At 48.9% G+C, this 26,487-nt stretch overlaps 1 protein-coding gene across 3 annotated transcripts in view; it reads left to right on the plus strand.

Annotated features, from left to right (window-relative positions):
• Positions 1-26,487, plus strand: part of Sil1 (SIL1 nucleotide exchange factor) — a 245,648-nt gene that overhangs the window by 216,157 nt on the left and 3,004 nt on the right. The gene's annotated exons all lie outside the window — the stretch shown is intronic.

The raw sequence follows: 26,487 nt of genomic DNA on the forward strand, positions 1-26,487 counted from the left end.
GCTTGCAAATCAACAACGGATGGCTTTGTGGGTCAGTAATGAAAAGATGAACCCATTTTTAAAGGCAGAGGCTCTGAGTTGTTCAAGGAAGGGTTGAGGTAATTTCTACTGAGCAGGAGGGCTCTGTTAGCAAACAGGCAGCTCACAACAAGTGGTGACAGGGTGTGGGGAAAATGAAACCTCAAGCATGCTCAGTGGGAATGTGATGATAGAGCCACTCTGAAAAACATGCAGCTGGCTCTGCTATTAGCCATGAGAACAACTCCTCCGCACCCAGAAAACAATGCACATGAACATGGGTAGTAGCAGTGTTCTCTGTTGTCCCAAAGTGGACCACCTGAGAAATGAACACATGTGTGTTACGGTGTCGCCACACAGTAGAACGGCATTCAGTAGCAGGGTAGTCCTGATACTGACGTGTGCTCTGAAATAACTTTTAGACATGCTAAGTCAAAACAATTGGTCATGAAAATCTTATTTTTTAATTCCATTTATATGAACTATCTAGAATACGTAGCTCTATATCAGCAGAAAATGGATTGGTGGATGTCTGATGCTTGGGGCATGGGGATAGGGTGGGATTGAAGAGACAGGGGAGTGACTGCTGAGAGAAGGAAGGGCTTTTTGTTTGTTGCAGGGTGCGAAGAATTGATTGTAGCCATCTTTGCACACCTTGTGAATATACTAAAAGCCCCCAAATCTAATCTTCCTGCTGATGCTGGGAATAGACAGGCCACAGTCTCGTGCTAGGCAAGCGTTCCCACTAGGCTGTACCCAATCCTGCATTGTATACTTTAAGTGGGGAAATTTTATATGTGAATCTTACCTTAATAAAGCTGTTTTCAAATGCCTTAGGGAAAGTGTATGAAGAATGTAGAGCATACAGGGTTCCTGGATGGATCCGCCATGGAGCCGCCGTAAAGGGATGTGCCCTCTGTACCCAGTGCACATGGTAGAGCTACAAGCCTTCCAGGCAGAGGGGACAGCTAGGCAAGGGGTCTGAGGAAGGACAAATTGAGCCAGCCAGTGTGGCAGGAATTGGGGGGCATTTAGGCAGTGTACCTCAAGACCCCGGGCATTATTTGGAACTTTTTTCTAAGTAATAGGAAGGTGTGGTGGCTTTTGATCAAGAGAGTAGTAAGCTGTGGTTTCCATGGCTGAAACCATCCTGGTCATACTGTGGACAGTCTTCAGGTGTACAGACTCCAGCCTTGCACCGTTCTCAGCAAGTTCTCTATTGGTGTCCAGTTCAAGTCACCACCTCACCAAGGTGCATGACAGACCTTGTGGCTATGGTGCATTTGGTGACTGGGAAGGTTATTTGCCAGATTACGAGATGTCACTGTGGTTTTATTACTTTTGTTATAGGAACGTGACTGGTGGGCTCAGGACCATAGTATCTACCTGGTGTTCTGGCCATGGCCCTACAGTGAGGAGCAGACCAGTCCTGCCATCTCCGCCAGCCACCAGCACATCTGCCCCTTCTCTCTGAGGTTAGGATTGGGCACTGTGGGTGCTGCTAGGTTGGAGATGCACAACCCGAGGGCAATGTTGGTATCTGCTTTTTGCATGGCTCCTGGTAGCTCTTGAGAGGCCATATGATATGCTGTATGGCTGAAAGTTACATCTGACCCTGTCACTTGTTAGCTCTGTAACCATGGGAAAACTTAAATCTTACAGGCAATTTCCACATCTGTAAAATGGGGGCAACAGCATCTGCCTAGGGTTGGGTGAACTGATGCATTTAGGTAGGCATCCAGATGAGTTCCGGGCATGTGGGGCTCAGAATATGAGTGCTGTTGCCCTTTCTTTGTCTACCCTAACATTTCCTCAGTCAGCTCAGGATGGAAGTTAGGTTTTTCTGGGAAAGTCCCATAAGCATAAAAGTTTTGTTTTCTCTGCACATATTTCTTTTTAATTTCATTTGTGTTATTCCTCTGACCCTATAAGATATACACACTGGTGAGCTTTCCAAACATTAAACCAATGTGGAATGGAAGAAGGGGGAGTTGTAGGAGGATGTAGATGAATTGCAGAGAAGAACTGCCTAGTATTCGTTCTCTGCTCATGCAGCAAATACATTTAGTGCTGACCATGTGCCCCTCTGAGGGTCACAGTGAGGGGAAAGAGGAGGACAGAGAAATACCAGCAAGCTCGGCAGCTCTTATATTATTCCCATCACCCTAGAGACAGAGGGACGTGGGTTGTGTGTTAGGTAAACCCTCTCTTGACTAGAATGCCGTGTGCCTGGGACTTGAAGGTCATTGTGCTCACCCTGTGGGCCCTGGGGTTTAGTCAAGCTTTAGTGGCCTCTGGCCTGACAGCAGACCTGCCCTACTGATACAGTATCATTTGTTGGAAGCATTTCCTTTCCTCCTACCCATTTATTGTTTGTCACCCTATAACAAATTATTCTCAAAGTTAGTGTTAAAATAACAATTATAGTTTGTCATAGCTTGTATAGATCAGGAATTTTAATGTCTGCGTAAGATGTTGTCTGGGATTAAATGGGAAGATCTGCTTCCAGGTCACAGGCCTGGCATGCCGGAGCTGACTGAGCCCCTCCGTAGCACTGCCCACACCCATGGTGGCTGGATGGCATTGCACCAAAGGAGACGGATTTCAGTTTCTCCCAGTCTCAGGTGTTTTGGAAAGAACTCCTTACGAAGTGGTGAGTTGGGGAGGAGTTATCCTGGATAAGGCCTGGACTCTGGGTGGACAGTTCATTGTGGTGTATCCCCAGATGAACTATTTAAGCTGCCTGATCTTGCCCTCCATAGCTAAGAACTGGAGAGAATGACATCACAGACTCCTGATGGCATTGTGGGAGCTGTGGTGCAGAGAGTGCGCACGGAGTCCAGGGCACAGCACGTGGCTGTTCTGATACCAGTGCTGTCCCACTGTCGCCATCGAGCCCAGGAGAGGTCTCTGCCCTGCTCTAGCGTTCATGCTTCCCATCTCCAGTGTCCTTCCATGTGACGCGGAGCCTCTAACAGAAGTTTGGGCAATTCCCAATTATCCCGCATGTGAATAATTCACTTTGAGATAATCTGTGTGACTGGCTGGCTTCCCACATCGGCGGAGTGGATTATTCTCCTCTTTTCAATTATTCAGCAGTACAAGTAATTGGGAGCTGGTGCTAGGACACGAAGGCTGTGAGGTCATCTCCTGTTCTCGGTTTGCTCAGCGCTGTCACCAATGCTTCTCAGAGGAACTTGGAGGATGTAGTGCAGAGATCAGAGAGGGAGGACACCAGTGGTGACAGCTGTGGCAGTAAAAATGAGAGCCCTTGGGTAGCTGGGACAAGCAAAGCGGCCAGCTATGGCAGGAGATCCAGGGAGGCCCTGTTTACAAAGATCCTTCACTCTCGTCTAGGCCAGTGGAAGAGACCCTGTTGACATCACTTTCACACAAGTGTCCTGGAATGTCAGATCCTCCTGATGCTTTACAGTATGGTTGGCCACTGTCTTCCCTTTCGTTTGCTGCTCATTTTGGTGTTAAGGAGCTGTGTTGGGGAGTCTGGAGAGCCTCCCCTCCAGGGAAGTAGGGTCTTTAGATTGACAATCACACGGATCATATCAAAGGGAAATGGACAAACATTCTGGTATGAATGTATATTGTGTTTATTTTAATTGATGGATAAAGCTGGTTCTGGGGGCTCATAGCTTTAATCCCAGCACTCGGGAGGCAGAGGCAGGTGGATCCCTGAGTTGGAGATCAGCCTGATCTACAGAGTGAGTTCCTGGAAAACCAGGATTACACAGAAACCCTGTCTCAAAAAACAAAACAACAAAGAAAAGAGGGATACAATTTTTTTGTTTTATTCCCTAATATGGCATGAACTATCTTGTTTCCTAACTAACTAAAAGATAGAAGCTAATAAAATTAAGATATAGGAGATGCTGTTGGGTTCTCTGGCATGAGTCCTTTGAATTTACATGTCCCCTCTCATGGTCTCCCTCTAGGCCACGTTAGCCTTTCACAGCCTTGAGTTTAGGGTACACTCAGCAGTTGCCCGGTGATGGGTAGACATTACTCAGGAGTAGTGTGCTCCTCACTAGGGCTGAGCAAGTGGTCTCCCCTTACCACAGTGCTGCTCCCAGGTTGCCTTCCTTCCTCCTTCTCTTGTCCCTCACTGCTCCTTCCTGACCTGCGGCCCCAGGAGCCCTCTCTTGTGGATCTGTCCCAGAGCCTGGCTCACCTGCTGCTAACTGCTCAGCTCACTCCTCAGCTGTGCTGTACAAGATTAGTAAAGTTTTAATTCAGTCTGTTTTGATGTTTCCATTTGGCCAAGCTCAGTGGTTTTGGAAACAAGGTTAGCTACCTTTGAAACTGTTTCTAAGACTGACCAAAAAAAAAAAAAAATAGCTTTAGCCCAAGAAGAAGTCCATGAGCTCAGTCTGGGTTCGTAGAAGCTGAGATTCCCTCCAGAGGCTGGCTAGTGATTCATTCTGTGCTGAGGAAGGCCAGGGCAGAGTGGGAGGTGTGAACCTGCTTGTCTCTAGGGAGAGCTTAACCAGCAGCAGTTGACGCTGTCAACGGGAGCAGGAGCAGAGCCAATTTAGAGGACTTCCGGCCAGGGCCATTCATGCACAAGCTGCCCTTCAGCCCAGTCCCTGGTTTTTACATCTGGCCTCAGCTGACTGCTTTGAATCAGACCCTCCAGTGTGACTCCAAGAGCCAGGAGTAGCCAGAGCATTTGGTTGTTCCACGCTAGCACTTGCATTTCTAGGGAAAGCCTCTACGGACACTTACTGGCAGTAGAAAGGACTTGGTTGCTAGGGCAGACCCTAGGCTCATTGTGAAGTTGGAAAATCACTGAAGAACATGCAGAGCTGAGGCCTAATGATGTCCTTCTGGGCCCTGCCTCTTGATGCACTGGCTCTAGCTGGCCTCTGGGGAGCCACGAGCTTGTTCTGAGCTGCAGGAAGAAGGGTGTCTTCTGAGATGTGTGAAGTTAGGCCGAAGTCCCTGAAGTCCTGTGAAGGGAAGGTGCTTTGTCAAATAGGCAGGGTGTTGACTGGAGAGTGTGTGGTAGGTGCTGGGACTGCGGAAGGCAGGCCTGCATCACCTCTCTCTCTAAACTAGATGCAGGGAGAACCCCACTGGGAGCCCTTTGAGCAGAATGGTAGTTTTTAAGTTGTGTGTGGTGAGACATACTGAGTCACAGCACTTAGGAGGCTAAGGCTAGCTAGCATTTGGTAAGTTCAGGGCCTACTGCAGTGATCCCTATACCATGGACGAAAAACAGGATCAGGCAAGATGTCTTAGTAAGTAAAGGTGCTGGCCACCAAGCTTGAGGACCTGAGTTCAATCCCCAGGACCTACATGGTGGAAAGAGAGTTGTCACCTGACCTTCAACACCCCAACTCTGATTAATTAGTTAGTTTTAAAGACACTTTTTGAAGAAAAGGGAACTTTAGTGTATTGGAAATATGATAGGGCTTCTCCCCTTCCAAAGAGGTAGAGCGAGGTGGATGGGAGTGACTCGGCCCCAACTCTGCCAGCCTGTCAAAGGTGCTGTTGTTTACAGGGTAAAAAGAATTCCCTCTGCAGTCAGTGCTCTGTGAGGAGTCAGCGAGCACCAAAGTCCTTCAAGGAGTTGGCTACCTGGGCCCCTCTCAGTGTTTAGTACTGTATGAACTTCCTAAGTGGATAGATACTTTGTTGTCCATGTGTATTATGTTGACCTTAGGGTCAGGTCTGCAGGGATGTGCTATTAAAAGTATGGAAAGAAAAACCTCTGCAGTGCTTCCAAGTCCTAGGATCAAACTGGATCTCTGCAACCAGAACCCTGACCTGGTGCTAGCAACCTGAGCTGCCTCCTATCTAGCCCCAAATAGCCAGTTAGTATGTCGGTCTGGAGGATATAAAACCGTGAGAACTCTGAAGGCTCCTCATTTATACAGGTTTGGGTGTCTACACATATCCTTTTGGGAAACAATACTTTCTTTTGACAATATCCTCACCGGTACAATATGGTCAGGTGAGGCTGCTGTGTCCACCTGTTCACTTGCCTGAGACTGGCCCCTGAGACTTACTCCCAGGGTGGGCACATGATATAAACAGGGTTGGTGTATAGTGAGTTCTTTTCTGTCTCTCCAGCCAGCTCACAAATAATGACATGGAGACATCTTGTTAATTATGAAAGCTTGGCCTATAGCTTAGGCTTATTCCTAAATAGCTCTTATAACTTAAATCAACCCATTTATTTTAATCTGTGTTCTATCATGTGGCATTACCTCTCTCCCTTCTTACACCTCCTGTTTCCTCTCTGTGTCTCCTGGCTTCTCCTGTGAGCCGAGATTTCTCCTCCTCTTCCTCTCTCTCTCTCTCTCTCCCTCTGGAAATCCCATTTTTCCAGTGGCCATGGCAGAAGAGCAGCAGGTGACAATTTAAGTTCACAGGGTGTCAGCTCACAGGGAGGAGAATCTCTAATGGGTCATTTTGGTTAGGCGAGCCCCAAGACCACAGACCCTGGGATGTCTTTTGCTTCTGCTGTGCCTTTACATGTTTGCTGTTGCTATCTTTCTCTGGTATCTGGCATGGTTAGATCTGTGAGGTATTTTTACCTATAGATTAATGATTGCTCCCTAAGTTGTACTGTCTAATTGATAATAATAATAATGCTAGATTATGCAGAATTTTGATGAATAAAAATAAATACAAGGAAGCGTTACACAGCCGGGGCCTGTGAATTTCACTTAAGGAACTGTACAGATCGTAGCTCAAGTTAATGATTAAAGAGAAACAGTTGAGTCCCGGGAGCCAGGCTGGCTCAAATTCCTTTAATCTTGATGCTGAAAGATGCTGTCACAGGTTTCCGTGGCACCATGAGCTGAAACAAAGTGTTTACCTGTGCTCTGTGGGAATTTAGCAGTCACTGTATGGGGTAGACATTAGAATGAGCAGCTGCTTTTAGAAGTACCTTGACCCCGAAGAACCCTAGTGGAAAACTGTGATTGTTTTACTGAGGGGGCATTGCAGCCACCCCAGGACTTTTGTCCAAAACTCCTCAGGCACACTCGAGGCTCTTGTATTGTTGTCTGTTCCCCTCAGAAAGAGATTCCCTGAATCTAATCTCCTTTGTTCAGCTTTTTTTCTGACCATGACCAATAACAACTTGTAACCAAGTCCCCTAAATGATGACAAACATCCATAACCCACCGAATGACCAAACACCACCCACCCACCCTCTTGGGATATGAGCATCATATTCTCTAGACTGCTTCTTGTTTTCTGTGGGTGATGACATCTTTAGGAGCTGTGAACAGCAGGCCTCTTAAAGGTGCTGTGCCTTTGTATGCTGAGCCTAACCGAGAGATCACTTTCTTGGGCCCTACATGCATATTCGAGCCTCCATATTAGACATCATATATTACGAGTCTTTTTCTGACACTCCAGCCAGCTCCCAAATTATAACACAGAGACTTCTTATTAATTACGAAAGCTCGGCCTATAACTTACTCTTGTTCCTAACTAGCTTTTATAACTTAAATTAACCCATCTTGTATCTCCTCTTTCCTCTTTGTGCCTCCTGGCTTTTCCCACATGCCTAAATTTCTCCCCCTCTTTTTTTCTCTCCCCAGAAATCCAGCCTATACCTCCTGCCTAGCTATTGACTGTTCAGCTTTTCATTACACCAGTCACAACTATAAACCTTCACACCGTGTACAAATAGTCCACAACATCAGTGTCCTTCTCCTGGAAAGGAAAAATTCACTTTATGTTGGGATTGGTCTGTGTAGTGCCAGACTCACCCCTACTTGAGAGAACCACACCTCGAGAGGCAGCCCGAGAGATGTTCACTCTTTGTTCTTGCTTCTGTCATCCTACCTTTTGATGGGACCCAACAAAGTCCCTTTTCCTTAGATGATTTTGAAATTTAGTTTAGTAACTACTGATGGCACGTGCCTTCAATCCCAGCACTAGGGAGGCAAAGGAAGGTGGATCTCTCTGAGTTCAAGGCCAGCCTGGTCTGTATAATGAGTTCTAGGACAGCCAGGACTGTTGACAGAGAAACCCTGTCTTGATCAAACCAAAACAACAACAACGCCATAACCCCTGATATAAAACAGATTCCAGATGATCTGTTCACTCCCAGCTATCAAATACCGTGTTCAAGGAATCTGTTTTCTTGGTGCGGTCCCATACCTAGTCTGTGCCTTGTACACAGTGGGTGCTTGCTTCACATTCCTTAGAAGTTTACTGAGCTTCATCTGCTTCCAGCTTCTAGGAGGAAAGTGAAAGTCCAGATCCTGGCATTGGTTCACATGTGTCTCCCTTCCTCTCTTCCTCTACTTCAGAAAGTCAATACAGTCAGCCTTACGGTGTCAGAGCCTTGCCAGCCACACCGCTGGAGGGGACTTTATTGGTTTCCCTCCAGCCGTAGTCTTTCAGCTGTGCACAGAGACTGTTTCCCCATGGTGTAGCACTGCTTGTAACCAGGGGCATGGCTCCCTCTCAGACTAGGTCGTTGCCCTGTGCCCATCTTGAGCTGGTGATGTTTATTGTGCCTAAACATCAGGAAATGTGAGAGATTCCCGTTCCACTTCTCTCCCAGGCTGCTTGTGCCAGCTGCAAGGCCCTCGTGAAGCTGTTAGGTGTCTCTGTGGCAGATTCATTGTTCCATATTTTTATTTAATTACTTTCTTTTACAGCTCTCAGAATAAATCTAATTATCTATCTGTTATGCTCCATTATGCCACTGCAGTTCATGCTATCCATTCTCATTGCGGGATGTTTGTCAGCTTGACCTTGCCCTCGTCCAGTGCTCTCGTTCCTCTGTGTGGCTCACTGCCACCTCCTCAGCGGGTCTATCACAACCCCAAGCAAAGTTGACTTCAAATTCCTCTTAGGGCCAAGGAGCCATCTCTGAGTGCGTGCTGACCTGAGAGATGTCTGGAGAGCTTGACTGAATGCCAGGACGGAAGTCAGAGTTCTGACACAGCTCTGATCCTCACCAGGGGTCAGCCAGACAGGTGAAGTCAGGCTGAAAGGAGGCGCCAGTGGCCACCTGTGGGCATATGTGTGCAGGGCCCAGCCATAGGATTGAGTCACAGCTGGCTTCATATATGGCAGGGGTAGCCATTTAATTTATTAGGGATTTTATTTTATTTCAGGAGCCATATGGAGGTTACTAGCCCACCAGTCTTTGTTTCTCTTTCTCCTGTCTAAAGTTCTATTAGTATGATTAGAAATTATCGGTTTTAAATATTAATTTTTGTTTATAGGCAAATGTTGGTATTCCCAGGAAAAGTACTGGGGAGGGGTTGTTGGACAGCTCTGCCGTATCCCTTTCTCAAGTAGCCAAGGGATCAAAGATGTGGGGGCACATGAGGGGTTTGGCCAAAGGAATCCAACAGAAGAGGAGGAGAAGGGAAGAGAAGGTTATGTTCAGGACATTGCTTGGGCGATCTTCAGTGCCTTACCACTGAGGAAGGAAGGGAGATCATGTGAAGCCCAGTTCCATGCCGAGTTCACAAGGCTGGGCACTCCAGGTCTCGTTGTCCCGGTGGAGATGGGATACAGGCATGACGGACCTCTCTGGGTCGCTCCTTACCATGCGCCTTGCACTGGGCTAGACAACTGGAATGAGGATGAAGAGACAACAAAGAACAGTCTATATTTTCAAGGAAATTCATGGTTTGCAGAGAAGCTAACTGATCAGATTGATGAGAATATTGAAGGGGAATAAAGGCGTCAGGAAGACAGGGGGACCGCAGTGAGGGCCACATCGTCCTTGAATGGGAGCCGGTGGAAGTGGCATTTGAGGTGAGACTTGAAGGAACAGGAACTAGACTGCTGAAGACAGAATCAGGGAGGAGGGCAGGTAAGGGCTTCCATAGGGCTGCTGTAGAGAACAGAGCACGTTTAAGTCGAGAAAGCCCTTCGTTAGTTACTCCATGGCTTACAATCCTGACAGAGTTCATTATTTTCAGCAGAGTCCCTGGGCTGCTCTATCACCACTTGCAAAGTGCACTCCTCAGGCCAGGAGAGGGGAAGTGTGGGGCCAGGCTTTCCTCGTGGAGGCATGTTGGTTAGGTTCTGTCCCACTGTCTCACCACTGAGCCCTCTGCTCAGTTGGAGTCACTGGGTTTCCCTTATCCACGCGTGCTTCAGCCTGCCTCAGCCCTCATTAAAGGACTTCCAACCAGGGCTTGACCAGGCTGGAGCTCACTATGGCCCAGTGGCTAGGCCCTCCATTTTTCCCTTTCTGGTTAAAAGTTGGCAGGCATCAAAGAGCGCAGAACCAACCCGCAGGCCTTCTTCGCCCTTTGGCGATCACGCTGCCAGCCCAGTCACAGGACCTCCGCAGCCAAGCTTGCCTGTCATCAGAGCCTCTGGTGGTGATTTTCTCCAAATTCCCCTCATTCTAACAAGCAAGATTCAGTGACTAATTGCGGGTATTTTTTCCCTCAAGACTCTATTTATATAGGCTGTCATGTTGAGGGGTGGGGGAAGGGAAGCAGTCTCTGGGCGGGCGGGTGGTGCTGGTCTCTGCTACTGCCATCATTAGCCTGCAGCCCATGTAGCATTGATGTCCACACTTTGCCTTTATTCTCCTGGTTTTTTTTGTCATTCCAACATTTGGCTCTTTGAACATCTAACATCCCTTTCATGCTTCCTGTCTCCACGGAAGATTGTTGTATTTTGTCCCCCACTGAAGCCCTGTTTTCCTTTTGTCAGATTTTTCACTTTCTTCTTTATTGTATTTTGATCAGTGTGGCCACGTAGGTCTGGGTTTTATTGGGAGCTTTTCATCTTCTTGGCAGTGGCCCTCAGAGTCTGGTCTCTGCAAGAACTGGGCTTTCCTGCCTGCCCCGAGGCTAGCCTTTCCCGACCCAGCCCTGAGAGAGCCCAACTTGCTGTGTCCTGGATACTCTTGCTTTTCAAGCCAGGGCATGCCACTCCCCTTCCCCACAGTTACTCTTCTAGCAAAGCTGGCTTGAGGACTGAGGATCTGCATTTCTGCCTGGTTCCCAGATATTGCTAGTGCTACTGGCCAGAGAGCAGACTAAGAACCATGCTGCAGAGCCACTTGTCTCCAGCCTGGCGTCCACACTGGAGAGGTAGATTAGCAGGACTCGCAAACAGTCTCTTCTCCCGGCTGAGTCAAGCTTTGAACTCAAGGGATGGATGATGTTGGCATCGCGATGTGCCTGACTCCGAGATTCCACTCCCCTGTCTCAAGTGATACTACAGTGTTCCTCTGGTGTCTTGACAGAAAAGTGTGGGTGACATAGACCCCTGCTTGGCCTTCCAGCTAGCAGCTTGCCGTGAGCGCCTGCTGGAATCCTTTGAATGCTCCTTTTAAGTTCTGTGACCTTGGAAAATTCCTTGGCTTTCTGCGACTCAGTTTGTGGTCTCGTAGAATGGGAGCAATAGCACCTGCCTCATTGAGTTGTCACTGGGGGACCCGAGCTGGTACTTGAGAGTTATTGAGTGGAGGTGCCCAGAGCCCTTCTCCTCAGGATGGAGGCACTGTCTCGATTCCTGCCTTCTGTCATCAGCAGTGTCCAGGGCTCCAGGAATGGGGTCTGCTCATTTGCAGACTTGGCTCTGTGGTCTCCCCTGCAGCAGTGAGGCTGGAGAATGGCGTCTGCCCCCAGGAACTGAAGTGAAATCTGAGGTCAGGAGGTCAGGAGGCATGGGCCTCAGAGTTATTTTGAATGCTAGGGTGTTGGTGTTTTGTTCTTCTGCCCTTCCTCTAGCGCCAGTCTTGATAATGCTAATAATATTGACTTACTGAAAACCATCTTGATAATGCTAATAATATTGACTTACTGAAAACCATCTTGATAATGCTAATAATACTGACTTACTGAAAAGCAGTATCAGGTATCTTATCGTGTTTTTTATTTAATATTCATGAGGACTTTATGAAATAAGTTACATTTTACAGATGTAGAAGTCTGACAAAGATAGACTAACTTGTCTTGAGGTCATGCAGAAAGGACATCTGGATTCAAATTCAAATTCAGATCTGTGTAACAGTTCCATTTTCCCCCTCTGTAGTCAGGCTTTAACCTGTTCCCAGGGACCCAGCATCCAGGTTCTATGAAAAGCACGTTCCTAACCTTGTGTCCTCCACAGAGCCCAACACAAGCCTTCTGCAGACCGTGTCAGCCATATGTTCCTTTCGTGCCTCCTGTTCCAATGCAATAATAAATTGCCCCATCTTTCACTCTTTTGTCCTGCTTGAGACAATAAATTATATGATCACCCTGCTTATATGTGACTGCTCCCAACCAAGGGGCAGTAGCATTTTAATAGGGCACCCTGAAAGCCTGAATTGTCTTTAAGATTCAAAGAAAAAAAACCCAAATGGTAAAATTTGAAGCACTTTGATGGCAAGAGCATTGTCCCGCAACCCCCCATGGGAGATCAGACTTGAAGACTATTATGGGTTAGTGTGCCTGCACTTGATTCCCTGGTGCAGGGGTCCCACTGTGCTTCGTCCAAGTGTCTGACGCACAAGGCAAGAAAGGGCAAAGCTCCCTACCTCATACCCCCGCACCCACAATAGATCCCAGGCTTGGCCTTATCCACAGTGCTACCTTCAGCTCCCAGTGGGGCCCTCGTCCCAGTTTGCCAGCATCTTAGGTTTTTGCCTACCTCACCTCACACCCTGCCCTGTATCCTGGGCATGGGCTGTGCTAGGATCGGGTCAGGCACATTCAGGCGGGCTGGCCTTGTCCCGTAGGCAGGCAGCTGGAAAGTGTCATGCATTTGCCAATCCACATTTAAAACTGGCTTAACGTTTTCTCTTCTTACCTTGTGATCTGGAATTCAGTCTGTAGCGCCAGGCCTTCGTTTCCCTTGCTAGACCATAGAGATTTTGTATTTGATTCTGTGACAGTTGCTGAATCTTAAACAAACCGTTCATACTCTGACACTATTTTTTGAGTGTAACTTTTTCTTTGACATTAAAATGATCTTTGCAGAAGGTCTTTTAATGATTTATCAGAGACAGAGTTAAAGGGATTATGGAGGGAAATTTTTAACATTTTCTTAAAAATAAAAAGATACTCCTTGTCTTTTTGAGGCAGGTTTCTCTATGTAGCCTTGGCTGTCCTGGAACTCACTGTGAAGACCAGGCTGGCCTCAAACTCAACAGAGATCTACCTGCCTCTGCCTCCCAAGGGCTGTCATTTAAAGGTGTTCATGCCTAGCACAAACTAAATTTTATATGACATCAGATGGACAGTGCTAACAGAATTTCAGCCTTTCCCCTCTGCTCTTAGCGACTTTAGATTTTGCCAAGGCTTCTTCCTGAATGATTCCATCATCGGGTAGCCCTTTCTCTCCACATATAACAGGGGCAGGAACCATTCCCATTCCTTGCTCTGGACTTAAGACCCTTAGCTGCATGCTGAGCACAGTCACTGTTTGCAGAACAGCTGACTGGACCAGGAGTCCCAGGAAAAGTGTGTTCACAAACCCACCCGTCCATCATTCTGTCCCTAGAGGCTGTGAGTCACTGGACTTTCCCTCAGTTCTTTTTTTTTTTTTTTTTTGTTTTTGTTTTTGTTTTTCGAGACAGGGTGACAGGGTTTCTCTGTGGCTTTGGAGCCTGTCCTGGAACTAGCTCTGTAGACCAGGCTGGTCTCGAACTCACAGAGATCCTCCTGCCTCTGACTCCCGAGTGATGGAATTAAAGGCGTGTGCCTTCACTAGACTTCACTAGAAGCCTTTATTCCTTCTAGGCCCCTAATTCTTGCATCTGAGGAATCAGGTAAAGGGCCTCTGGCCAGGTCAGGCCTCCTCCTTACAGCTAAGGAAGCTGTAGGAGAGTGTCTGGCTACCCAGCTTTAGGTTCAATCCTTGGTACTAACAAGAGAGGGGCTCTCTTTAGCCTTCTTTTTCAAAACTTTATTTCTGCGTATGCATGTGTGCCTGCTTGTCTGTATGTGCACCATATGTGTGCAGGTGCCCATGGAGGCCAGAAGAGGTCGTCAGATTCCCTGAAACTGGAACTACAGGTGAGCATTCATGTGGGAGCTGAGAAACAAACCCAGGTCCTCTGTGAGAGCAGTCAGTGCTCTTACCTGCTGAGCCATCTCTCCTCCATAACCCAGAATAAATCCCTTATGATCCCTGAGCCAGGCGGGAAGGCCACTCCTCTGTTACAGCACTGGCAAAGCTGTTTGTGAGTGGGGACTGTGAGACCATCCTCACCACGTGATCCACCCCTAGGGAAACCAGGAGCCTGGTGCCACGTGTGCCTGTTAGAACCTGAACTAATTGTTTGTAAAGATCCTTCCAAATACAATGATGAAAAGTATCTGGATGGTTTACCATATTGCTCACCATATTTAAACTGTCAGAAACCTTAAATATCTGAGCAAAACCTCAGCAAACAAAGGATATTTTGAGGCTTGTTATGTATGTTGCACAGCAGAGTCATTTGTAGATATACGACTTCCAAATCTTGTAAATGAAGCTCTGTGGTGTTGTCATCCTCAGCTCTAGACCATCCCACGGCTGCTGCCTTTCTTTTGCTATTAGGAGATGGCTCATTCATAAACATTTCTACAGTTGTGTAGCAAAAGCAACTCCTATTGAGATGATTTTTCATACAGTGAGACATGCTATGTTTACCGAGATTTTTAGAGCTCAGAGAAGGGAGGGGAGGAAGGGAAGGGGTGATTGGCTCCCAGAGCTCATTTCAGAGCTCTTGAGAACACGGACTGGGGAGTGGGGGTCTGTCCTGAGCCACGCGGGTCAGCAGGGCGACTGTGCTGTGCACGCTGTGTCCTCCGGCCACCCGCCCCTGAGGGTGGCAGGCCACTGACTCGGTATAAACGAGCTAAGTGCACACCTCCTCTGAGCTCTCCAGTATGCCTGAGAAATCTCAGGGTGGAGAAGAATCCAAAAGCTCCCCCATGCTTTAGCCTAAAGTTTCTTCTGCTTAACCTTGTTATTCCTCCCTCCCCACCCCCCTCACTGCCAGAGACAACTGCACAGACTTCGAATAGTCGGAGGCCCTCTCTCTTCCGTGTTCCCTACCCTGTGGGGTCCCTCTAGCCCGGTCTAATTAGCTTCTTTGATCCTCCCTCCGGTCTCTCCCTCCAGCCTGTTAATCACACTTCTCCCCTTGCATTCTTTTAGTGCTGCCTTTGTGCAGCCACAGAGCTGAGACTGAGAACTCGGCCATTGCTGGGAAGCCCTGCTGCTTGTCCCCTGCCACACGCAGAGCCTCCCGCTGCCGAGAAGCCTGGAAACCCGGGGAAATCATCGGGGACATCGTAGAACTTTAGTAATTGTCTTTTGTCACCTGTGAGTCTGCGAGGCGTCATTGCACACCCCATTTTACAGATGCCAGAGGGAGGACATACAGCCTGGAAATGCTGGGCGTAGGACTTGAACCGAGGATCTCGGATTCTAGATCCATGCGCTCTTCAGTCAGTTCACTCACTGTCTTTTAGCTGCCAAAGGACCTGCCCGTTCGTCAGCCCTCAGCTGGGATCTCTTCACTGACCCTCTGTGCCCTTGCTGCAGACCCGTGACCGTCTGCAGTCAGAGCTGCTTCTGCAGAGAGCAGGTTCTCATCAATTCTTGCCTTATTTTATTTTTTTTTTTTTGAGATAAGGTCTCTTATATTCCAAACTGTCCTCAAATTCACTCTAAAATCAAGATTGACCTTCAAAATCTGATCCTCCTGCTTCCACCTATGATTTTGGTTTATGAGGTTCTGAGGGCTGAACCGAAGACTTCATATATGTTAGGCAAGCACTCTTAGCAACTGAGCTACAATCTCTAGATAACTTGCTCACAAATTAAACTCACTTCTCCAACAGTTTCATTTCTCAGGAGATTAAGAAAACAACAGAGAAAAAATCCCCACTAAAATTGTTTTGTGAATAAAAAGAAGAATTCTCTGGTGCAGTGAGCAGCTCAGGAGCCTCTGTGGAGGCTGACTGTTTTGGAGAGGCCAAGAGGGACACAAGAAGTCTCTGACTCCAGATCTTAGAGACAGCAGATTTCAGAAGGGTCCAGAGAAGGTAGATGTGATGTCTGAACTAGATCTTTGAAAAGAAGGATGACTCAGTCTGGAAACTGACAAGTTTTAAAATAGAGTCCTAGTGATTGCTGCAGGGACCGAAGGAGCGGCCTGAAGCTGGGGCCGGAGTTGGGACTTTATTGAAAAGCTTAAAAAGTCAAAAAGGTAGGAAAAGAGCAAACCTCTGAGAGCCAGTAAGGAGTAGCCATGGGGGAAGCTGGTTGCCTGCAGACCTGAGGGGCTGACATCGAGAGAGGCGGGGCCAGACGGCCTGCGAGTCACATGACCCCGTGTAGTGGGCACCCATGATTCCTGTTGTTTGCCTCTGCCTTCTCTCTCTAGGGCAGAGGGCTTCCTGCTGGAGAGAGTAGACAGGCACAGCCAAGAGGGGTTGAGGTCAGGAGCATGGCTTTGGGTAAATGAGCCACTGGCTCTCCAAATGAAGTTCTGAAAAATGACATGACATTTCATGAGGCCCGTGTGCGCGTGCATCTTTACGGGGTACCGGGGGCTGAGAGGGCATGGGACCCAATCTTGCAGATTAGTTTAATGTTTGAGTCCTTAAATATTGAGTCCTATTTCCTTCCCCGCTTTTCTCCCTCTCTTTATTGAGAAAACAAATATCAATTTCATTGATCTCAGTCAACATAGCACAGAAGCAAACAAGGCATACCCAGGCCCAGCTGCCCTGTCTCCTTAGTGTTTGTTAGCGGTCATATCAGCGAGGCCTTCCATGGGAACCCGAGAGCTCGCGTTACACTCGGCCCAGGCTGGGGTTTGGATCTTCTTTCCCCTCCCGTCCTTCCCTTCACGTTTTGATACTTTTATTAAAGCACAGCACCAGATAACACAGAAGGCTGAATAATTAGCATGATGGACCCATGACAGAGCGAAGATCAAAACAATCAAAGCGAAGGCTAGGATGAAAGGCTCCTAGCAAAGTCAGGTTTTAAATTTTCCTATTAAAATTTTAACTTTAGGCTGCTGGAGAGAAGGCTCAGTGAGTAAGAGCAGTTGTTGCTCTTGTAGAGAACCCAGGAGTTCGGTTCCAGGCCACTCATAACGACCCAGCACTTCAGCTCCAGGGCGTTCTAACGCCCTCTTCTGGCCTCCACAGGAACTGCATGCATGTGGTACAATCATCCATAAACATTAAAACAAATATTTTTTAGATACTTTTAAATTATTTTCTTTTTTGAGTCTATAATATGATTACAGCATGTCTCTCACTCCTTTTTATCCTTCTAAGTCCTCTCTACCCCTCCTTGCTCTTTCACATCCGTGGCCTCTCCTTTTCGTTAAGTGGTGTGTGTGTGTGTGTGTGTGTGTGTGTGTGTGTGTGTGTGTGTGTGTGTTCCTAACCACATAAGTATAACCTGTTCCATCTGTATAATGGTACTTATGTATGTTGTCAGGGCTGACCATTTGGCATTGGATAACCAATTGATGCGCTCTTTCCTAGGAGACTCTCGCTCTCAGCGGTCCTTAGTTGTTTGTTTGTTTGTTTGTTTTTAGCGGAGTTGAGGCCTCCTGGGCTCCCTGCTGCAGTCCATGTTGGTATGTCTGCTGCTGTCCTTCTTCAGTTCCTGCTTAGGCAGCCGTGCTGGCTTTATGGTTATGGGTGGGGGCGTGGCTTCTGATATTCCTAGGAGACAATCTCATAGCAAACTCCCTATTCCTCTCTCCCATAAATCTTTCTGCCCCCTCTGAGTCCACACATGGATGCACCATGGGGCTGGGCTCTGAGTCCACACATGGATGTACCATGGGGCTGGAATCTGAGTCCACACGTGGATGCACCACGGGGCTGGGCTCCGAGTCCACACGTGGATGCACCACGGGGCTGGGCTCTGAGTCCACACGGGGATGCACCACGGGGCTGGGCTCTGAGTCCACACGTGGATGCACCACGGGGGCTGGAATCTGCATTTTGATTGGTTGTTGTTTCTGTAATGGCCTCCATGTATTGTAAAGAGAAGTTTTCTTGATGAGAGGTGAGACCTACGCTTATCTGTGAGTACTAAACAAATTTTTAGCTTGTAGTCGGGGATTATTCTGGTTTAATAAAGTGACAGTTGTCAGTGCTCCTCCCAGATCTGTGGCTTCGCCAACCCTGGGTAGTGGACGAGGTTTCCAGTACCAGACATGGTTTCTCCGTGTACCAACTCTGGCTGTCCTGAAACTTACTCTGTAGACCAGACTAGTCTCAAACTCAGAGCTCTGCCTACTTTTGCCTCCCAAGTGCTAGGATTGAAGGTGTGACCCCCACTGCCCAGACTGGGTGAACGGGTCTTCAGTCCAAGGAGACAGCTGTTGGTTGCTGCCAAGGCACGTGTGCTGCTCCTGCACCTTTAGGATTATAATGCCATGCTGGTCATTGTTGTGATATGATCTTTTAAAGTCATTTAATTTAGAGACCATGTGTGGTAACATATACTTTAATTCCAATACTTAAGAGGCAGGCAGGTCTATTAGCGAGGGCTATATAGGGAAACCCTATCTCAAAAAAATTAATTTTGTCAGTAAAATGATACAAACAACTTACTTAGTACATATACCAATCTGTATTCGCTGTGTAGGGAAGACTGGGCCAGCAGAAGGGTGTGGTGCAGCACTCACAGTGTGTAACTGGTTTTTGCTTGCGTACATTTAACATCTTTTCTTCAGTAAGACTAAATGAGAGGCCCGGTGTTTAATTTCTGGGTCATGTTGAGAAAATCACATTTCATCAGAGGATCATGTGACTGTCCTCCAGGAAGTTAACCTAAGCAAAGTCGGTTCTATAAAGGGTTACCATAAGCCCAGAGGCCTCAAGCATGGGAACAGAGGGCCTACAACAGAGATGGCTGGCGCGACTGGGCTTTGGGAGCCCCGAGCATCCATCCCATGCAGCTCCCCGAGCATCCATCCCATGCAGCTCCTGTGGAAGTCAGGGCTGCAAGGGTCACGGTGAGAACAAGAGCAGGGTCCTATGGCGCCAGGTCAGGGGGAACCTTCTCGAGCGTCTGAAGGGCTGTGACCTCTCATGGCAGAATTCGGCACCTTCCACTTAGGTGGAACAGACTTGGAACTGGAGGTAGAGGCCTCCTGAGAGTGAACTGCAGTTCAGCTTGAGAAGACTGCTGGATAGCAGTCGGAGTGAGTTAAACCGCTGGATAGCAGTCGGAGTGAGTTAAACCGCATGCAGCTGTCTCGTTTGATGGCGATCTCTCCTGCTTTTCAAGTCCTGGACAACAGGTTCTCAGAGGTGACGTAGAAGACCACAGGTTAGGTTTCTGGCTAGTTATCACAAATGCTGGTTCTCAGGATACAGACAGGTGGAACACGTACGGAAAAGCAGAGTTTGGGGCCAGTACCTTTAGTATATGAAGGTAGGGTTTAGAATTTGTATTTTCCAAAAGTGCCCCAAAAGCAATGCTCCTTAGAGAAATCAGTGCAGCATGTCTTCAGTCAGCTGCAGAAGAAATGCAGCGTTTCAGATGAAAGCCTCTTGTGCCAGAAAATGCGATCCTTACGAAGAATACAGAGAGCGCATGAGAGCTGGGTGATGCTCGCCTTTGATCCCGGCACTCAAGAGACAGAGCAGGCAGAGAGCTTGAGTTTGAGGCCAGCCTGGTCTGCAGAGCAAGTACCAAGACAGCCAGGGCTACACAGAGAAACCCTGTCTCGAAAACAAACAAATAAATATGTCAGAAAGATATAATCTACAATGAAAGGAACTGGTGATTGGTTCAAGGATAGTTTGAGCATCCAAATACTGACTAAGGTGAATTACATCCCGTAAGTTAAACGAGAGCCCATGAATCCATATTGCTATATAAATGAACAAATGAAGATAGACCAGCTCTCTCAGGTCCAGTGCCAACACACAAAGACGGGAGCCAGGGCAGAGTGCCTCTGTTATCATTGGACATCATAGAGATAACTGACCAAGAATTGCCAGTGAACGCTAGAACCAACCAGTGGTGAAAGAATCCTGAGAAATGGGTTGTCTTACTATCTCTGAGTGTCTCCATACAATATTATTAACTTCTAAGGGATAAATAATATTACAGTGGGGAAATCTGACAAGCCCTTCCATAATCAAATATTCGAAGTGAACATGACCATCTGTGGGACTGATTGACATCTGTGTCCTCTGATATGAAGGACTTAGAAATAAGCAATGGTTTTTGTGATATTTCTGCCAACATGAATAACCTCAGTCTAATCATGAGATAAATCCAAACTGAGGGACATTGTACAAGTGGCCTCCACTCTTAAATGTCAGTCTCCTACAAAGCAGGACTTCCAGAGCAAAGGAGACTAATGGACTATGCTTGGACTGGACCTGGGATGAAAAGGATGTTCCTGAGATGGTTGGCAAAAACCGAACGCCATGGTCAATGGCCGAGTCACTGTTAGCTTCCTGGCCTGGCATCGTGCTGTCTGTTCTTCAGAAACCTGTTCCGCCATGTTCAGGAGTAAACGGGCATCACATCTGCCCTCAGATGACTGGGAAGGTTCCGTGTAAATGTCCCTAGAGAGAGGTCCTAGGTACAGCTCAGTTTTTGTTGAGCATGTGCAAGGCCCCGGGCTTGGTCCCCAGCACTGAAGACAAGTGGGAGAGCTGGGGAGGAAGGAGGAGGCCAATGTGACAACAGTAACAGCTAGAGGACTGGTCGGAGCTCTTTCTTATTATTATTTCTAACTTCCTTTTGATTTGTTCTTTGTGCCTTTCACATCATGCATCTCTGTCCCGTTCATTTCCCCACCCCTTCATGTCTGCCCTCTGCCCTCATAACCTCCCTCCCCCAATTAAATTTAAGAGAAAAAAGAGAAAAATCAATCTCAGTCTCTCATGGAAGCCGTAGTGTGACACAGTGAGTCACACAGTAAACCCTTTGTCCACATATCTTTACTTGCAAGTGTTCATTGCAAAGAATCCCTATTCTGGTTCGAGGCCTCTGGTTTCTGCTACACTATTGACGCTGGGCCCTCACTGGGACTCCTCTTGGGTATCCTGTTGTCCTGTGTCCTAGAGATCCTGCAGCTCTGGTCTGCAGGACCGGTCCCTTCACATGCTCCAGCAGATCAGATGGGTGGATGCTGGGGTGAGCCAACTCATAACCCTGGCTCTGGGCCTGGGTAGTTACGGGGTTGGCCAGCCCTCCAGCATTGCCCTGGTTCCTTCACCCCTTGCAGTGATGAGCAGGGGGTGGGGCCAGTTCTCCTACACCTGGACCAAAAGAGCCAGCTCTGCTCTGTTGCCCAGGCAAGGGACAGGGGCCACTCTCCTGAGTGCTGCAGCTGGTGAGAGGCAGGGACAGTCCTCCTACCTGCCACAGGCCCACATCACCGTATGGCAGATGAGGGACAGGAACAGATCTCCCACGCTCACGTTCTTGGGCAGTTCATCGGCACCCTGTCAGTAGGGTCAGCTCCACTGGGCTGCCCTGGTGAGATGCGGGGCCCACTTCCCCGAATGCTGCAGCTGATCAGGGGGTGGGGAGGTCAGTTCTCTCACCCACCACAGGTGGTAGGGGCAAGGGACAGGATGAGTGGTTTTTCTGTAAATTATTTTTCTGAGCCAGGTGGTAGTGGCTCACACTTTTATTCCCAGCACCAGGAGGCAGAGGCAGGCAGACCTCTGTGAGTTCAAGGCCAGCCTGGTCTACAAAGCAAGTTGTAGGTCAGCCAGGACTACACAGAGAAACCCTGTCTCGAAAAAAACTAAACCAAAAGAAATTACTTTTCTGTTTGTTGTTGCTGTTGTTTTGAAATGGAACCTTGAACCCGTGAGTTCAAAGGGCCTTTTGCCCTTAATCCCTGGGTGCTGGGATCATGGTACAAGCCTCTGTGCCTGACTTATTTTTCTGTAATTTGTAGTGTCTCATCTGAAATGATATATTAAAAAAGATGTCCCAGGTTATTGTATCCTGTGTGAGTGGTTACACACCTAACTTTTCCCTAACTAGCATGCACGGCTCCTCCTGCTTCCCACATTCACAGGACAACACATGCTGCAAATGGGGGCCTCGTAGATGCTCAAGCCAGGCGTCAGGCTTAGACCAGTGAGGATACCAGAGAAAGAATCTTCCTCTCTGCAGAACCATGCGGTCCAGACCGGGACAGCCACCCCAGATGTTTGCCCTACTACATGGCGTCTTCTTTGGACTCTCGAGCACAGTGGAAAGAAGAAATGTTTGCCCTGCTCTGACACCCCATAAGACAGCACTTTCCTCTGGTGTTGCCCAGTGCCCTGCCGTGTGCCCGGTTCCCTACGGACATGTCCAGAGCCCTGGTGTGTGCCCGGTGCCCTGGTGTGTGCCCAGTATCCTGTGGACATGCCCAGAGCCCTCCCTGGTGTGTGCCCGGTGCCCTGGTGTGTGCCCAGAGCCCTGATTTGTGCCTGCTGCCCTGCAGACATGCCCAGAGCATTGATGTGTGTCCGGTGTCCTGCAGACATGCCCAGTGCCCTGCCGTGTGCCCGGTTCCCTACGGACATGCCCAGAGCCTTGGTGTGTTGTCTGGTGCCCTGTGGACATGTCCAGGGCCCTCCCTGATGTGTGTCCAGAGCCCTGCAGACATGCCCAGAGCCCTGGTGTGTGCCCAGTATCCTGTGGACATGCCCAGAGCCCTCCCTGGTGTGTGCCCAGAGCCCTGGTGTGTGCCCAGAGCCCACACTCATCTAGTCATCTGGTAGCTGCAGGCTTTGCTCCAGGTTTTTACCTGAGCATTTCCTGGCCCCATCCAGCTTGTCAGCCTCCCCCATTTCTCATCCCAGACTTCTGCCTCCTCCACATTTTCTTCCTTTTTACAGATCCACATTTGACTTCCGGTCAGATTATCCCCAGCAGGATTTCTGTGTCTATGTACCCCACAGCGGCCTGAAGACCAGTGCAGTAGCACAGAGCCCCACAGAACCCCACATTTGACCCAGTTCTGCTGGAACCTCCTTGAAATAGATACTCTCCGAAAGAGCCCATATTTTCATATTTTACTTGGGCCTGAAAGTCATGCAACTCGTCCTGAAGGTCAAGGCTAGAAATGCAGGCCCGAGACCTGCGTCAGGCAGTATTCTCACAGGGTCTCTGGCCCCGCTGGCTGCTCTTGAAGTCAGGTCTTTTACCTGACAGGTAGCCAGCCAGTTGCTCAGCTTAGCTAAAATATGACCGGTGGCCCTTGGCAAGTTGACATATTGCTGCCACCTGTTTGGTTTTAGCAAATGCAATCTCTTCCAGCTCTGAGATGCACCCTTCTCCCTGCCTGTCCCAATTAAGACTTACAGAGCCACAGCTGCCGCTGCCCTCCACACACAGCCAGCTGACTCGCTGATTGTGAGCGCCCCAACAATCCAAGTGCTAATGGTATTTGTTCAGTTTAGCCCGCTTAGCGGCATCGTAGACAAGCTCCGTCCCGTGTCCTCCTGTTGACTTTGAGCACAGTAAAGGGCAAGGAAGGCTGCTGCCTTTGAACATGCTCAGATGCCCTTTGTAGAACACCACCTTCCGGCCACCAGGACTGACCTCCTCCGGGCTCGGGCAGAACTCTGGTCCAGAGCCCATGGGCTGAGAGGGATGGGGCTGGCATGGATGCAGCTCTGCTCCCAAGAATCTGGTCAGGTCTCCTTGTGAAACGAATCCATTATGGTATAGTCTTGGTATACACGTGGTTTAGCATTAGTCATTCTGTCTCTAATGTGAGGTTGCCCCAGCTCGGATTCCCAGGGGAGGACACCATCAAGGGACTTGTCCAGGTCCAGCCACTGTTAACAGATTCTCTCTGCAGGCCTTGGCCCTCGTATGTTCTCAGAGCTTGGTTTGAGTTATGTCGTCACTCCACACACACACACCCAGTATAAGGCTGTGAACGACGAGGGCCCGTGACTGGGGTGCCTGGGGCAGCACAATGTCTGCTGCCTGCCCAGCCGTCCTGCTGCCTGCACAGCCTAAAGCCACCGGAAACCTCAGGCCCAACCTTGCCCCTTTTTGCTTCCTCACACTCTCTGCCTGGAAAGCACTAACAGCCTTTAGGGGGTGTTTTGTGGGACCTTGAGGTCATGAGATCCCAGGGGCAGGGCCCAGAGCTGGTGCAGACACCTATTTAATTTGGAGACACGGCTGCCCATGCCATGTCTGGCCACAGGCACATGTGTAACTGTGTCTAGTCCTCCTGTCTACTTCCTGAGAAGCCCTCCAGCTTTCTTTCTCTCTGATTCTCATCCCTGTGTTTGGAACCTGTTCTCCCCTGCTCTAAATGGGCTCTGCTCCCTAGGAAGGCCGGACTCTGGTGGCGTGACTGGGTAGTTCTCGGTCTATGGCAGCTTGCCTGAGAAGTGAATTCTTTGTTCTGCTTCCAGCGTGACATAGAAGGGTTCTCATACTTAGCCCTGCTTGATCTGCTAAGACCCTAACAGTGGATCTTGTGATAGATTTTGTTTGCCATCTTCAGAGGGCCCGCGGGGATGGGGCACCTCAGAGGGCTTTCTGGGGCTGATATACTGTCGGATCTCACAGCCCCCCTTCTTTGGGAGGTAGCGTTTGATGTTAGTGAATTTCCAGCACGGCAGTCTTCTTTTCATAGACCCTGTCTGTTGGGGGCGAATGTTCCTTAGCCACATGATGACAGAAATGCCCTAATTAACTCCCATTGATGAAGCAGCTGCCTGTCTCAAGCAGGGGATGAGGCAGCGAACACGCCCCGCCCAGGCCCCTGCTCAGACTGCCTGCCGTCTCGGGGACATCTCCAGTTCTCCTCCAGGCTGCTCCCTTCGCACAAGGATGGAGCTGCCCTGGGGCTGCTCAGCACTCTCCAAACTTCTTTCTGATGGGCGGAGCCAGAAGGGAGGAAGAAGGAAAACCGTGTGTAGCTAGGTCTGCTCAGCCTGGAAGCTGCTTCCTGGCAGGAGCAGAAGGGGCCATTGAGGGGATGACTTGACCCCTAGCATTCCATCCGCTCAGCTTTGGGGTTACCGGTTGTGTGCTGGGCCCCTTTTAAGGGCTGCAGTGTTGTGTACAAGTTTTCCTCCTTTCTCTGGACTCTGGACCAGAACAGAAGCTGACTGCTTCCAACTTGTCCTTGCTTCTCTGTGCCGCACTGAGACTGCCTGGCTAGGAAGTCAGAGTTTGGGAGGCCAGGTGCTTTGGAGGTTCCAGGCTGCTGGTGCCCCGCGATGAACTTCAGTTAGCCGAAGACTCATGGGATTTTGGTACACCTTCATGAGCTGATAGCGTGTGTGTGACTATCTGACCTTCAGCTGGACACTTCTATTTTCGGGGGACCCCTGCATGGGCCTCTGAGTGGAAGAGCCCTGAACTTGCTAAGAACTTGAATGTATAGGTTTCTGTGCTTGTGATCTTAGAAACCCAAGGACCATGGTGCATGTGTGCAATACTAGCATTCAAGAGCCTGAGACAGGAGAATGGTGGTGGAGTTGAGGTCAGATTGGGCTTCATAGTGAGACAGTGCCACAAACCAAAAACGTAAAGAACACAAGAAATGTGCCAGACATAGTGGCGCACACCAGTAACCCAGAGTCAGGTGGGTCTCTGTGAATTCAAGGCCAGCCTGGTCTGTATAGTGAGTACCAGGTCTGTAGAGAGACCCTGTCTCGAAAAGAAAGAAAAAATGTAAAAGTATATCTTTATCTGGGCTTCCCAGCATTCCCCCTGCCTGGTACCCTCCTTATATCCAGGAGGGCTGGGATATGGAATTGAAATATAAGGATTTGTTTATTTATTTTGTTGTCTGTATATGTGTGACCGACTGCATGCATATTGTGCACAACATGTATAAATAGACCACGGAGACCAGAAACTGCAGGATCCCCTGGAACTGAAGTTGTAGGCATGAATGCTAGGCAGGGGCTGGGAACTGAGCCTGGTTCTCTGCAAGGGAAGCTGGAGCTGTTAGCGCTGAGCCATCTCTTCAACCCCTCACAGATTCTCAGCCCAGAGTGGGTTTGGGGTGAGTGTTGCCTGCACGGTGCTGGGTCTGTTAGTGGTGGTGTTCTGTCTGTCCGTTCCCTAGTGTGTTGTTAGGCATTGAGTGTGGCAGGCTCTGAGCTGAGCGCGGAGAACCTGGGGACAGAAAAGTCACAGTAACTGCTCTAGCAGAGCCCACATGAAGATCTGCTTTGCATTCAGAGACTCTGGTCTCTTGTGCTCTGCATCTTCCCAAATGGTGTTCTAGCAGATTCTGAGTGCTGCATGGGTGGAGGATGGGCCTGGCCTCCAGCTCTGTACATAGAGAGCAGAGCCAGTTCTGGTTCTCCCTGGTGTGTGGCCGCCTGGGTCATGGGAGATGGACAAAGCTCCCAACCCTGGCTTCATACCAGTTTAAGAATGGTCTGATGGTGGGGAAAGAGATTTCTTTCCTTAAGTGCCTAGTCTATTGGCTTCTGGGGAGCAGCAGGCCGGCATGTGGCCCTTGGCCCATTGTACCTGGGTGGATCCACACTCATTCATCCCCCTTTCCCCAGCAGAGTGATCCTTGTTCAG

This window comes from Alexandromys fortis, unplaced genomic scaffold (genome assembly GCF_014885135.2).
Source record: "Alexandromys fortis isolate MF-2015 unplaced genomic scaffold, M_Fortis_MF-2015_v1.1 scaffold_25, whole genome shotgun sequence".
NCBI classification, from domain to species: Eukaryota; Metazoa; Chordata; class Mammalia; order Rodentia; family Cricetidae; genus Alexandromys; species Alexandromys fortis.